A 13,835-nucleotide genomic window follows, 5' to 3' on the forward strand; every position below is an offset into this window, starting at 1 on the left:
GCCTATGAATACAGAATTATGTGGTTATTTTTAAAATTGTGATTTCAGCAAGGTGAATATTCAAACTAGGCAAAAACGTTCAGCAAACAAATAACCTGATGCTACTAATACACGTTAACAAAACTTTCTTTCCCCAAACTGACTCCCCATCAATCCAGCTTTTTTTCCACCTCACCAAAAGTCTGTAAACCAGGCAATAGGAAAGATTACAAGTACTGTTCACATACTTAGTACGAATTTTAGTCTTAATAGTAATTGCTTGGATTTACTCAGTATTTCCTATATGCCAGCATAATGCTAGGAGCTCTTGCATGTAACATTTAGTCCCTTTTATCTTTTAAGATAGATATTATTATTTTTTTTTTTTTTTACAGATGAGGAGACTAAGAATGAGGTTAAATAACTTGCCCAAGAGCACAGAGCTACTGTGTAGGTAAACTGAAGTTTAGAACCAAGTTCTCTGATCCTGAGACATACTGATTTTTTTTTTTTTTTTTTTTTTTTTTTTTTTTGGTGTGGGGTTGGGGCAGGGGTGGTAGGGTGAGTTTCACCCATTTTGCCCAGATGTAATTTCAGTGACACGCTCTCAGCTTACTGCAACCTCTGCCTCCCAGATTAAAGCGATACTCCTGCCTCAGCCTCCCAAGTGGCTGGGATTACAGGGGCCCGCCATCACACCCAGCTAAATTTTTGTATTTTCAATAGAGATGTGCTTTCACTGTCTTGACCAGGCTGGTCTCAAACTCCAGACCTCAGGTAATCTGCCCACCCCAGCCTCCCAAAGTGCTCAGATTGCAGGGGTGAGCCACTGTGCCCAGCCAGACATACTGATTTTTAATCAGAACATGTTTATGTTGTTCTTTGCTGTGAGCCATGGTTTCACTATTTTTTTTATTATTAATATTTATAGGGGTCTGTGAATCTTCTACCCAGGGGACCACAATGGACAAAATATTTCTGTCCCTAATTTGCTCACTATCTAGAGGGAAAACACAGAGAACACCTGCAGTGATATGAATAGAAATTAATGAGCATGTTCAGACACCCCAGATTTTTCATGCAAGAAGAGCTTATTGAATAGAAGAAAGCTTTTATGGTTAGGTAATAGGTGTTACAAAGGTTGGAAACTGAATTACGTCATATTTGCATTTAGTCCAGTAGTTGGTGGCTGATATTCAAAGCACGTTAAATATAGTTCCTGTCATTACTAGTTGCATGTGAACATTAATGGCATGGAAAGGATTATGCATGTCTCATATTTCCCCACTGATTTACATGAGAGCCCCATTTTTAAATCTGTTATCCTGTTCCTCATTTTGTTCTGTCTGTCAAGTACATTTTGACCTCTAAAGCACTTTTATTTAATAATCATTATGGATCCCCAAAATAGATATTTTATAAGGCTAAAATACTTTTTATAATATGATAATCCCTTATTAAGAAAAAAATAGATTTAAATGAATGGTAGGGGTATATTTCCCCCAAAAGAGCCAGGTGATATGTTCCCTCTAATTAGTTAAAGATTTCTTAGAGGAGGAAGGCTTTCTGGAGCCTTTTGGGTGGGGGGGTGGTTTGTTTGTTTTTATTTTTTAAAGACAGAGTCTTGCTCTGTTGCCCAGGCTGTAGTGCAGAGGCATGATCTCTGCTCATTGCAACCTCTACCTCCCAGGTTGAAGCGATTCTTCTGCCTCAGCCTCCTGAGTAGCTAGTATTACAGGCATACAACACTATACCCTGTGATTTTTATATTTTTATTAGAGATGGAGTTTTACCATGTAGGCCAGGCTAGTCTTGAACTCTTTTTTGTTTGTTTGTTTGTTTGTTTTTTTTGAGACGGAGTTTCACTCTTGTTACCCAGGCTGGAATGCAATGGCACGATCTCGGCTCACCGCAACCTCCGCCTCCTGGGCTCAGGCAATTCTCCTGCCTCAGCCTCCTGAGTAGCTGGGATTACAGGCACGCGCCACCATGCCCAGCTAATTTTTTGTATTTTTAGTAGAGATGGGGTTTCACCATGTTGACCAGGATGGTCTTGATCTCTTGACCTCGTGATCCACCAGCCTCGGCCTCCCAAAGTGCTGGGATTACAGGCGTGAGCCACTGCGCCCAGCCGTCTTGAACTCTTGACGTCAAGTGATCCTCCCACCTCGGCCTCCCAAAGTGCTGGGATTACAGGCATGAGCCACCACACTTGGCCTGAACATTTCAAATTGTGAGACGGTGGGACTTGGACACTGGATGAGGGAGCATGTTCAGTCTGTCCATAGGTTGAGAGACGTTCTTAGGCAAAGCTTTTACTGGAGCTGCTGACACAGGTTATAGTCACTGACTCTGTCTCCCAAAAGGCTTGTTGAATTTGCTTCCAATTCCAAGGTAAAACGGATTGAGATGCCTCTTTGTGACTTTTTAATTTGTCATCTGGCTGGGTATGGTGACTTATGCCTGTAATCCCAGCACTTTGGGAGGCCAAGGCAGGCGGATTGCTTGGATTGAGGCAGGAGTTTGAGATGAGCCTGGGCAATATATTGAGACCTTGTCTCTATAAAAATTTTAAATATTAGCCAGGCGTGGCAGCATGTACCTATAGTCCCAGCTACCTGGGAGGCTGAGATGGGAAGATAACCTGAGTCTGAGAGACAGAGGTTACGGTGAGTTGAGATCAAACCACTGCACTTCAGCCTGGGTGACAGAGCGAGACCCTGGAAAGAAAGAAAGAAAGAGATAGAGATAGAGAGAGAGAGAGAGAGAGAGAGAGAGAGAAAATTGGCATGTTTATTAATGTTGTCTATGCTGGACTGAACTTGGTTTGTCTTGTTTTAAAGTGAGTAAATACCATAGTCATAGTATAGAAAGCATGTTTAAATTTCTTCTAGGCCAGATGTGGTCACTCTTGCCTTAATCCCAACACTTTGGGAGGCCATGGTGGGAGAATCACTTGAGTCCAGGGGTTCAAGACCAGCCCGGGAAATATAGCGAGACCCTGTTTCTAAACATAAATAATAACTTCCTTCTATGCACAACCTACTGTTACTGTGCTAATTATGTAACAGGCTTCTGTAAAGCCAAACTGATTTTGAGGCGGGCGGATCATGAGGTCAAGAGATCGAGACCATCCTGATCAACATGGTGAAACCCTGTCTCTACTAAAAATACAAAACATGAGCTGGGCATGGTGGCACGTGCCTGTAATCCCAGCTTCTCAGGAGTCTGAGGCAGGAGAATTACCTGAACCCAGGAGGCGGAGGTTGCAGTGAGCCGAGATCGCGCCATTGCACTCCAGCAGCCTGGGTAACAAGAGCGAAACTCCGTCTCAAAAAACAAACAAACAAAAAAAACTCTACTTGGCTGTTAAAGGTAGATTTTTAAAAAATGAATAGATTTTTTAAAAAGGTAGATTTAAATTTTCTTTTTTTTTTTTTTTTTTTTTTTGAGATAGTCTTGCTGTGTCATCCAAGCTGGAAGGCAGCAGCGTGACCTCAGCTCACTGCAACCTCTGCCTCCCGGGTTCAAGTAATTATCCTGCTTCAGCCTCCCAAGTAGTTGATTACAGATGTGCCACCACCATGCCTGCCTAATTTTTGTATTTTTAGTAGAAATGGGGTTTTGCCACACCACGTGATACCACACCACACCACACCACACCATACAACACCATACCACAACACACCACAACGCAACGCACCATAACACACCACACCACACCACTTTTGAAACAAGAAAAAGAAAAAAAAAAAAAAAAAAGAAATGGGGTTTTGCCATGTTGGCCAGGCTGGTCTCGAACTCCTGACCTCAGGTGTTCCACCTGCCTCAGCCTCCCAGAGTGCTGGAATTACAGGTGTGAGCCACTGTGCTCGCCCCTTTGAAACTGTATTCTACTTTTTTTCTCTCAAATTAATTTAAATTAAAATCTTCCCACAAATAGCTACACAGTTGGCCTGGTTGTCAGGATGTTTCATTATCAAAGGGCATATAAGTATAGGCTTTCAGTTTTTAGTCTACAGGTGTAGATACATGTACATTTTACTGCCTTAACATCACTCATTTCCTGCCTTTCCCTGTGCTTTATGCTAAAACAAAACAGAGGATGGACAAGGGACAGTGGTGTGATGCAGCTCTGAAGCTTTTGTTCTAGAGCCTGGCGAAGTCCTGTGGCTTCAGTCTGCCAGTATTCTTTGGCTCTGGTGCCCTAAGATTCCTACCTAATGACAGTGGATTTCGGAGGTCTCTGATTCTCATGTAAAAATAGTGACATTTTACCTGCTAGAGGGGATGTTTTCAGGTGCTTCGGAGAGTTGGATTTTTATATTTTTTTCATAGAATTTATATGACATTTAAAATATAGAATTTATAGCAAGATATAGATTTTACTTTTATAGAAGTCAGTAAACTTCATGTCCCCTCAGGTAAATCAGCAAACAAGTTAATTACCTCCGATTATGTCCTTACCTTAGGCTGCTCTCAGCGTTTGGAAGTGGAAGTGAAAAAACAGCACAGAAATTAAGGACAGTTCCTACCCACAAGGAATTTGCAGTCTGGTTTATTACTGTTTTTAATTGAAAAAAAAATTTTTTTTTTGAGACGGTATCTTGCTCTGTTGCCCAGGCTGGAGTGCAGTGGCTCGATCTCAGCTCACTGCAACCTCCACCTGCCAGGTTTAAGCAGTTCTCTGCCTTAGCCTCCTGAGTAGCTGGAATTACAGGCACGTGCCACCATGCTCGGCTAATTTGTTTTTGTATTTTTTGTAGGGATGGGGTTTCACCATCTTGGCCAGGCTGCTCTTAAACTCCTGACCTCATGATCCACCCATCTCAGCCTCCCAAAGTGCTGGGATTATAGGCGTGAGCCACCGCGCTCAGCCAACTGAAATTTTTATCCATACAACTGTAGATTCATGTGTAGCAAAGAAACAATTGAGAGAGAAATTACTATACTTTAGCTAGTTTCCCTTAATGGCAACATTTTGTAAAACTATAGTGAAGAATCACAACTAGTTTATAACATTGGTAGAGTCCACACTCATCTTCAGATTTCCCCAGTTTTACTTGTGCTCACATGTGTATTTAATTCTATATAATTTTATTACATGGGTAAGTTTGCATCTCTCTTCACTGTTTCATCACCACCAGCATCCCTCTTGTGCTTTTATACCCACTACCCACCCCCGTGCCATCTCACCCTCTCAATCCCTGGCGACCACTAGTCTATTTCAGATTTTTTTGTTGTTTAAAAATGTTATATAAAATGGAGTCACAGCCAGGCACAGTGGCTTATGCCTGTAACCCCAGCACTTTGGGAGGCCCAGGAGGGAACATCATTTGAGCCCAGGAGTTTAAAAATGAACCTGGGCAACTTGGCAAGACCCTATCTCTACAGAAAAATTGAAAATGTATGATAGTACATGCCTGTAGTCCTAGCTACTTAGAAGTCTGAGGCAGGAAGATCATTTGAGCCCAGGAGGTCAAAGATTCGGTGAGCTGTAATCATGCCACTGCATTCTAGCTTGGGTGACAGAGTGAGACCCTGTCTCCAGAAAAATAAAAATAGAATATAAAATAATAAAGTATAAAATAAAATAATAAAAATACAGAATCATACAGCATGTAGTCTTTAGGGACTGGCATTTAAAAAAAATTCAGCATGGTCTAGGTGCGGTGACTCATACCTATAATCCCAGCACTTTAGGAGGTCAAGGCAGGCGGATCACCTGAGTCAGGAGTTCGAGACCAGCCTGGCCAACATGATGAAACCCTGTCTCTACTAAAAATACAAAAATTACCTGGGTGTGGTAGTACACGCCTGTAGTCCCAGCTACTTGGGAGGCTGAGGCAGAAGACTTGCTTGAACCCAGGAGGTGGAGGTTGCAGTGAGCTATCACACCACAGCACTCTAGCCTCGGCAATAGAGCGAGACATCATCTCAAAAAAAAAAAAAAAAACAACAACAACAATTAACCGGGCATGGTGGCAGGCACCTATAATCCCAGCTACTCAGGAGGCTGATGTAGGAGAATTGCTTGAACCCAGGACGCAGAGGTTGCAGTGAGCTGAGATCACGCCATTGCACTCCAGCCGGGGAGACAAAAGCAAAACTCCATCTCAAAAAAAAAAAAAAAAAAAAATCAGCAGGATTTTCTGTAGAGCCATCCAAATTGTTGTGTAGCCAATAGCTCTTTCTTTTTTTAATGTGGAGTATTGCTAAGTCTTAATAGTATTTCAGTTAAAGGACATCTGGGCCATTTTTACTGTTTGGCTTTTACAAATGCATCTGTCATGAACATTCATATTCAGGTTTTTGTGTGAATATATTTTCATTTCTCTGGAATAAATGCCCAAAAGTGCAGTTGTGGGTTGTGTGGTAATTGCATGTTTGGTTTTATAAGAAGCTGCCAAACCATTTTCCAGAGTAGCTGTACCATTTTGCTTTTCTACCAGTGATGTATAAGTGATCCAGTGTCTGCACACCTCGCCAGCACTTGGTGGTTGTCACTGTATTTTTTTTTTTTTTTTTTGAGACAGTGTCTTGCTCTGTTACCATGCTGGAGTGCAGTGGCGCAATCTCAGCTCACTGCAACCTCTGCCTCCCAGGTTCAAGCAATTCTCCTGCCTTAGCCTCCTGAGTAGCTGGGACTACAGGTGTCTGCTACCACACCCAGCTAAACTTTCTGTATTTTTAGTAGTGATGGGGTTTCACCATGTTGGTCAGGATGGTCTTGATCTCTTGACCTCGTGATCCACCTGCCTCAGCCTCCCAGAGTGCTGGGATTACAGGTATAAGCCACTGCGCCCAGCTAGTTGTCACTGTTTTTTATTTTAGCAATGCTGACAGGTGTGTAGTAATACCACATTATGGCAGTCCGCCTTCCCAGATCAATCATCTTATTGCCCATCTACACAAAATTGATCACATTTTACATACCAAAATACACTCTTGTCTGATAGCTTTTTTCCCACTACCTAAAAAACGCATTTCCTAGACAGAATTTTTCATCTTTCTAGACCTAATTCAGATGCTACCTTTTTTGGAAATCCTCCCCTTCCAGTGTTGGAAAGGTAATGAAATACACTCCCCTCCCGATCTTCCCCATTGCTCTCCATCCACTGATCTCGTTCTTCCTTTTAACACTTCCTATTCTTGTCAGTATATTATCTAATTGCTAGCTTATGTGTCTCTCCAACTAGAATACAGCCCGCATGGATGGGGGAAATAAATTTTGTTACATCACCTTGTCCTCAGTGCCCAGAAGTGCCTGACACATAATAGGTGCTTAGTAAATATTTATTGGAAGAATGAACGAGGAAGTGAATTTTTGTACATTGTGCCTCCACTCTCTTCTCTAGCATATTACCTGGCATATCCTGTTTATGGTATAATAAAAATAGCTAACGTTTACTATATTGATTTTAACTACATATTCAACAGTACAGTGGATCCCTTTCCTTGTTCTACTGTTTTCAGCGCCAACTCCTCATTCTATCATAACATTTTGTTAACGTTCCTCTGCTTCCCTCGCAAAAAAAATACATGTACAGTCTGCCCTTTGTATTCATCAGTTGCACATTCATGGATTCACCCAACTACATATTGAAAAAAATTGGGGATAAAATGGATGGTTGCATCTGTATGGAACATGTACAGACTTTTTGTTCTCATCATTAATCCCTAAATAATATAACAACTCTTTGCATAGCATTTATATTAGGTGGTTTTAAGTAGTCTAACAATGATTGAAAGTATACAGGAGAATCTGGGCGCAGTGGCTCATGCCTGTAATCCTAGCACTTTGGAAGGCCGAGGTGGGTGGATCACCCGAGGTCAGGAGTTTGAGACCAGCCAGGCCAAAATGGTGAAACCCCATTTCTACTAAAAATACAAAAAAAAAAAAAAAAAATTAGCCGGTGTGGTGGCAGGCGCATGTAATTCCAGCTACTCAGAAGGCTGAGGCAAGAGAATTGATTAAACCTGGGACGTGGAGGTTGCAGTGAGCCATGACCACGCCAGCCTGGGCAACAAGAATGAAACTCTGTCTCAAAATAATAATATTCAGGAGGATTTATGTGATTTATATGGAAGTACCATGCCATTTTATATAAGTGACTTAAGCATCCATGGAGTTTTGTCTCTGTGGGGGGTCCTGAAACCAATCCCCCCCAGATACCAAGGGACAACTATGTAAGAATAAATATTGTGAGAGATTACAACACCTTTGTGTCCTTGGCCCCAGCAGATACCTGGCACAAAGTAAGTAGTCACATCTGAGCAAACAGTGGTCACGTTAAACATTGCTTTTGCTTGTGTGAGGTCAGAATCCAGCTGCATTTTGAGTAAACCAGTGTCCCACTGACCAGGCTTCCAGAATGTACAGGAAACATCTGTTAATTTTGGAAAGCAGTCACACTGGTGTGGAGAATTACTGCTATTTGCTAAAACAAAGCTCCCTTGGAGAAGAGAAATTGAATTAAAAGACCTCACATGCGTCTATCTTTATTGGATAGTGAGCGTCCTTTCGTATTGTGGGATGGTTATGCAAGAAGCATTCCATTTCTCTAACTCCACCAGTCCTCTCACCAAACCTGCAGAAAGAAGGCATGGAGTCTAAATTCCCATGCCAATCCAAAGCAGTTTTTCACAGTTTCTTGGTTAGTACAGATCTTAACATATGTAAATGTACTATTCAGAAAATACAAAGAAGATGTATCACTTTTTAAAAATCTGGTTTGATGTAACTGTAAATGAAAGAACTATCCCTGTAGTTTTATGTGTAATAAGACTGAAAGTGAAAAAATCTAGGCAGTCTATAGGTAGCTTTGGAGTTAGCAGACATTTACTAAAATGTGCTGGTGAAGGGTCTAGTGACATTTTTATGTATTTTTCAATTTTTAACTTTTTTTTTTTTTTTAAATATAGAGACAGAATTTCACTATGTTGCCCAGACTGGTCTCAAATTCCTGGCCTCAAGCAATCCTCCTGCTTTGGCCTCCCAAAGTGCAGGGATTACCGGTGTAAGCCACCATTCCTTCCCTAAAATTTTTACATATGTGGGGAAATATGAGAATGATTTGGCTGTAGAAAAACGTGTCTTCTCTTATAGGATGAGTAATCCATATAGTTACTTCAGGATTTCCACATATATTTGTTGACCAAAATGTAGTATTTTAGACTCTGCTCTCTTGTCTCCATGCCACATATGGGTATGGCCTAAATAAAATTGTTTTCTGAGCCCTGGTATGGACTGATTGGGTATCTACGTGGAAAAGATTTAAGAGTATTACCTAAGAGCTATAAAATCTTTTAGAAAAATAATAATTTAAGAAAACATCTTGGCCGGGCATGGTGGCTCATGTCTGTAATCCCAGCACTTTGGGAGGCTAAAGCAGGCAGATCACCTGAGGTCAGGAGTTCGAAACCAGCCTGGTCAACATGACGAAACCCCATCTCTACTAAAAATATAAAAATTAGCCAGGCATAGTGGTGGGCATCTGTAATCCCAGCTACTCAGGAGGCTGAGGAAGGAGAATTGCTTGGAATCAAGAGGCAGAGGTTGCAGTGAGCCATATGTGGCATGGAGACAAGAGAGCAGAGTCTAAAATACTACATTTTGGTCAACAAATATATGCGGAAATCCTGAAGTAACTATATGGATTACTCATCCTATAAGAGAAAACACGTTTTTCTACAGCCAAATCATTCTCATATTTCCCCATATATGTAAAAATTTTAGGGAAGGAATGGTGGCTTACACCGGTAATCCCTGCACTTTGGGAGGCCAAAGCAGGAGGATTGCTTGAGGCCAGGAATTTGAGACCAGTCTGGGCAACATAGCAAGACTCTGTCTCAAGAAAAAAAAAAGAAAACATCTTATCTTTTTATTCTTACTGTACAATAGATAAAATCCCATGTCATAACTTTTAAGAAGGCTGGTGAAATGCTTAAAGGATTTGTAAAGACAAACTGAAAATTATTTAATATATTATATCTTTTCACTTAATGTATTAAATACTATTTCTAGTTAACAGGTACTTACTGCACATTCACTGTGTGGAGCACCATATTTGAATATAAAAGGACTTTTACAGTGAAAATTAGTGCTATCAAGTGAAGAATATTAAAGATCTGCAAAGTGAAAGTTTTTTATGACTGTTAAGGAAATACATTTGGTCTTTAAAAAATACTCTGAAATCTCTCTATAGGGCAAAACTTAAATACTGTGAAAATAAGCAAATATATTAGCTAGGTTAGCAGTTTTTTCAATGGTAAAATTAGTTTAGGTATGCTTTTATACCCAGTGGTTACTTGATTAACTGTTGATGCTTCCCCTTTTCTTGAATGTAACCTTACTAGATTTTTTTTTGCTTTGAGACAGGGTCTCATTCTGTGAATCCAAGTTAGAGTGCTATGGCAAGCTCACAGCTCACTGTAGCCTCAACCTGCCAGGCTCAGGCGATCCTCCCACCTCATCTTCCCAAGTAGCTGGGACTACAGGCCCATACCACCACACCCAGCTAATTTTTGTATTTTTTTTGTAGAGATGGAGTTTCACCATGTTGCCCAGGCTAGTCTCAAACTTTGGGCTCCCTCATTGGCCTCCCAAAGTGCTGGAATTACAGGCGTGAGCCACTGCACCCAGCTGGGTTGACTCTTGATAGCAGTAATTCTAAGCATTTTTAATTCTTATTGAGCCCTCACAGTGTTAGGGATCAAAAGTATTTTGTTGTGTGCTCTTTTGTACTCTACAGGTTAATGTCCTCTCTGCCTGGTCTTTGAAATCTTGGCCTCACTAAGTATCTGTACTGGTTATGCAGCGAATACCCTGTGGATGGGTTCTGTTAAAGTAAAATCTGTTACTGTGAACACAGGTGTTGAAGTGCATAGAAGCTTCCATTTTGCTATACATAATTTCCTGATGCCCAGGGTGAAAATATTCTTTGTTCACTGGTTTACCTTACAAAGTACAGGGAATTTATTACTTTTAGAGCAGGGAGTAGTCTAGGGAATTAGAGAATTCATTTAGAGACTGTCTACAGAAAATAGACCAAAAACTATTGCTATAATCCACATGTCGACATGGTCAGATTTTTGTTCTTTCTTTGCATTTTGTGGGAAGACCAGATGAGGATAGCTTTGTCTAATTCATCCTCTCTGCCTGCTTTGCCTTTGACCTTTCCTTACTAAGTATTTTTTTAAAAAAGTTATTTTTAAGGAATACTTAAAATAATTGAGATTATTAAACTTGGAGAAGAGAGAATGGGAATTTTCTTTTTATATGTATATTTGTTTAATTATAAAAGTTATATAAAATTGTTGTTTTAAAAAACCGTTAAGGCCAGGCGTGATGCCAGCATGTAGGGAGGCTGAGGTGGTTGGATCACCTGAGATCAGGAGTTTGAGACCAGCCTGGCCAACATGGTGAAACCCAGTCTCTATTAAAGATACAAAAAATTAGCTGGGCGTTGTGGCAGGCGCCTGTAATCCCCGCTACTTGGGAGGATCACTTGACCTGAGAGGCGAAGGTTACAGTGAGCCAAGATCGTGCCATTGCACTCACAGCAGCCTGGGCAACAAAAGTGAAACTCTGTCTCAAAAAGAAAAAAAAAGTTAAATGTGCATAAAGTGAAAAGTAAAATGTTCCCTCCTTTTCTTTTCTTTATCCACCACTTTTCCACTGGAGAGATAAGGTTTTGGGGGTTTTGATTTTTCATATGGAAAGTTTTAGAAGAAATGGAAAGTTTAGGAGTAGTTAAACTCTGTCCCTATGAGGTTATTGTTCTCTTTGAGGTACATGAGAAAGACAAAGGCTGACAGCTCTGTTTTCCCCAGGGCAGGAACCTTGTCTTCCTTCTGTGTCTATGGTAACATGACACACACACACACACACACACACACACAGATGGTGCTTTGTCCATCTGCCTCTCATTTGTCTCCTTTACCTTGGTTTACTAACTGTTTTCTGGTTTCTTAATTTCATCTTCCCTCTGTTCCCCATTTTTTTGTGCCTTCAGCTAGTAGCTCAGAGCAAGTGATGACCGTTTTGAAATTGTATTCTACTAGGCTCTTTCTAGTTCCGCACAGTATGAAAATCTGCTTTTAAAGCCGGGCGCAGTGGCTCACGCCTGTAATCCCAGCACTTTGGGAGGATAAGGTGGGCAGATCCCCTGAGGTCAGGAGTTCGAGATCAGCCTGACCAATATGGTGAAACCCCATCTTGAAAAAAAGAAAAAGAAAATCTCTGTTTAGAAAAGATATAGGATCCTTGCTTAATATTGCAAAATGAAGTTTACATTACCAGAGAAATCAACAACTTTATTGCATACCTGAGGCATGCTTATCAGTGTCATTCATAGGCCTTCTTGGCCTTTGTCGCATTAATGTGATTATTAGTAAGCAAAGAGGGACAAAGCCAGCTTTTCAAAACATGCTTGAAAAAGTATGTTGAAATCTAGTGGAATACCTATGAAATCGTCATTATATATGTCTACATTGTTTTAGAAATAAGAGAAAATATTAAGGTATGCATGAAACTATAATTATAGTGAGCTTCAGGATATTACTATACAAGTAGTAAGCTACTGAAAATAAGCAGTGAAATTAAACATGGAAAACAAGCTGTAGGAGCAATCTGCTGCAAAACCGTGGCTCACATGACCTCAGTGTAGGAGTTCTTGACTCAGACCTTAAGCTGGTGATGAGCTGTTTCACATGATTGATAATTCAGAAGCTTCTCTCTGAAGTCTTTTTTTTGGGGGGGAGGCGGGGATGGAGTCTCACTGTTGCTAGGCTGAAGTGCAGTGGTACGACCTTGGCTCACTGCAACCTCCGCCTCCCAGGTTCAAGTGATTCTCCTGCCTCAACCTCCTGAGCAGTTGGGATTACAGTTACACGCCACCACACCCAGATAATTTTTGTGTTTTTAGTAGAGGCAGGGTTTCACCATATTGGCCAGGCTAGTCTAAAACTCCTGACCTTGTGATCCGCCCACCTCGGCTTCCCAAAGTGCTGGGATTATAGGCATGAGCCACCCCTCCCAAGTCACTTTTTATACAGTTCTAGACTTTTAAGTATATGCAGCCATGATTTGTTTTTCTTAATATTATATTTATAAAACACTCTAAATATGTATATGTGGAGAGAGAGTGAGTGAGCAAATAAGCTTTCTGTGTACCAGGCATTATTGTTAGTTCATTGCTTGTATTAATTTGTTGAATCCTCACAAAATTCTGTCAGGTAGGCACTATTATGACTCTCATTTTATGGAGGAAAAACCAAGGCACAGAGAGGTTAAAAATGGAGTCAGTGTCACCTGAAACTGGTTGCGAACATAGGCAGTCTTGCTCCAGGGGAAATATACTGCTTCTTTTGGGTACTCTACTGTACCAAGGATCAGCAAACTTTTTTCATAAAGGGTCAGATGATAAATAGACTTTGCAGGCAATAGGTCTCTGTTGCAACTCTTAAGATTTGCCAATGTCATGCAAAAGTAGTGACAAATAGTACAAAACAAATGAGTGTGGCTGTGTTCCAAGAAAACTTCATTGTGGACACTAAAATCAGTTTCAGGTGCCACAAAATGTTATTTTTATTTTCATGATTTTAGAATATAAGAACTAGGCTGGGTGCAGTGGTTCACACCTGTAATCCTAGCACTTTGGGAGGCTAAGGTGGCAGGATCACTTAAAATCAGGAGTTCAAGACCAGACTGGTCAACATAGCGAAACCCCGTCTCTACTACTTGGAAGGCTGAGGCATGAGAATCGCTTGAACCCAGGAGGCAGAGGTTGCAGTGAGCTGAGATCATGCCACTGTGCTCTAGCCTGGGTGATAGAGCAAGACCCCATCTCAAA

At 40.9% G+C, this 13,835-nt stretch overlaps 1 protein-coding gene across 1 annotated transcript in view; it reads left to right on the forward strand.

Moving 5' to 3' along the window:
- The window catches only part of FGD6 (FYVE, RhoGEF and PH domain containing 6), a 151,587-nt gene that overhangs the window by 20,663 nt on the left and 117,089 nt on the right, over positions 1-13,835 (forward strand). The gene's annotated exons all lie outside the window — the stretch shown is intronic.

The sequence above is a fragment of the Saimiri boliviensis genome, chromosome 7 (genome assembly GCF_048565385.1).
Source record: "Saimiri boliviensis isolate mSaiBol1 chromosome 7, mSaiBol1.pri, whole genome shotgun sequence".
Classification (NCBI taxonomy): Eukaryota; Metazoa; Chordata; class Mammalia; order Primates; family Cebidae; genus Saimiri; species Saimiri boliviensis.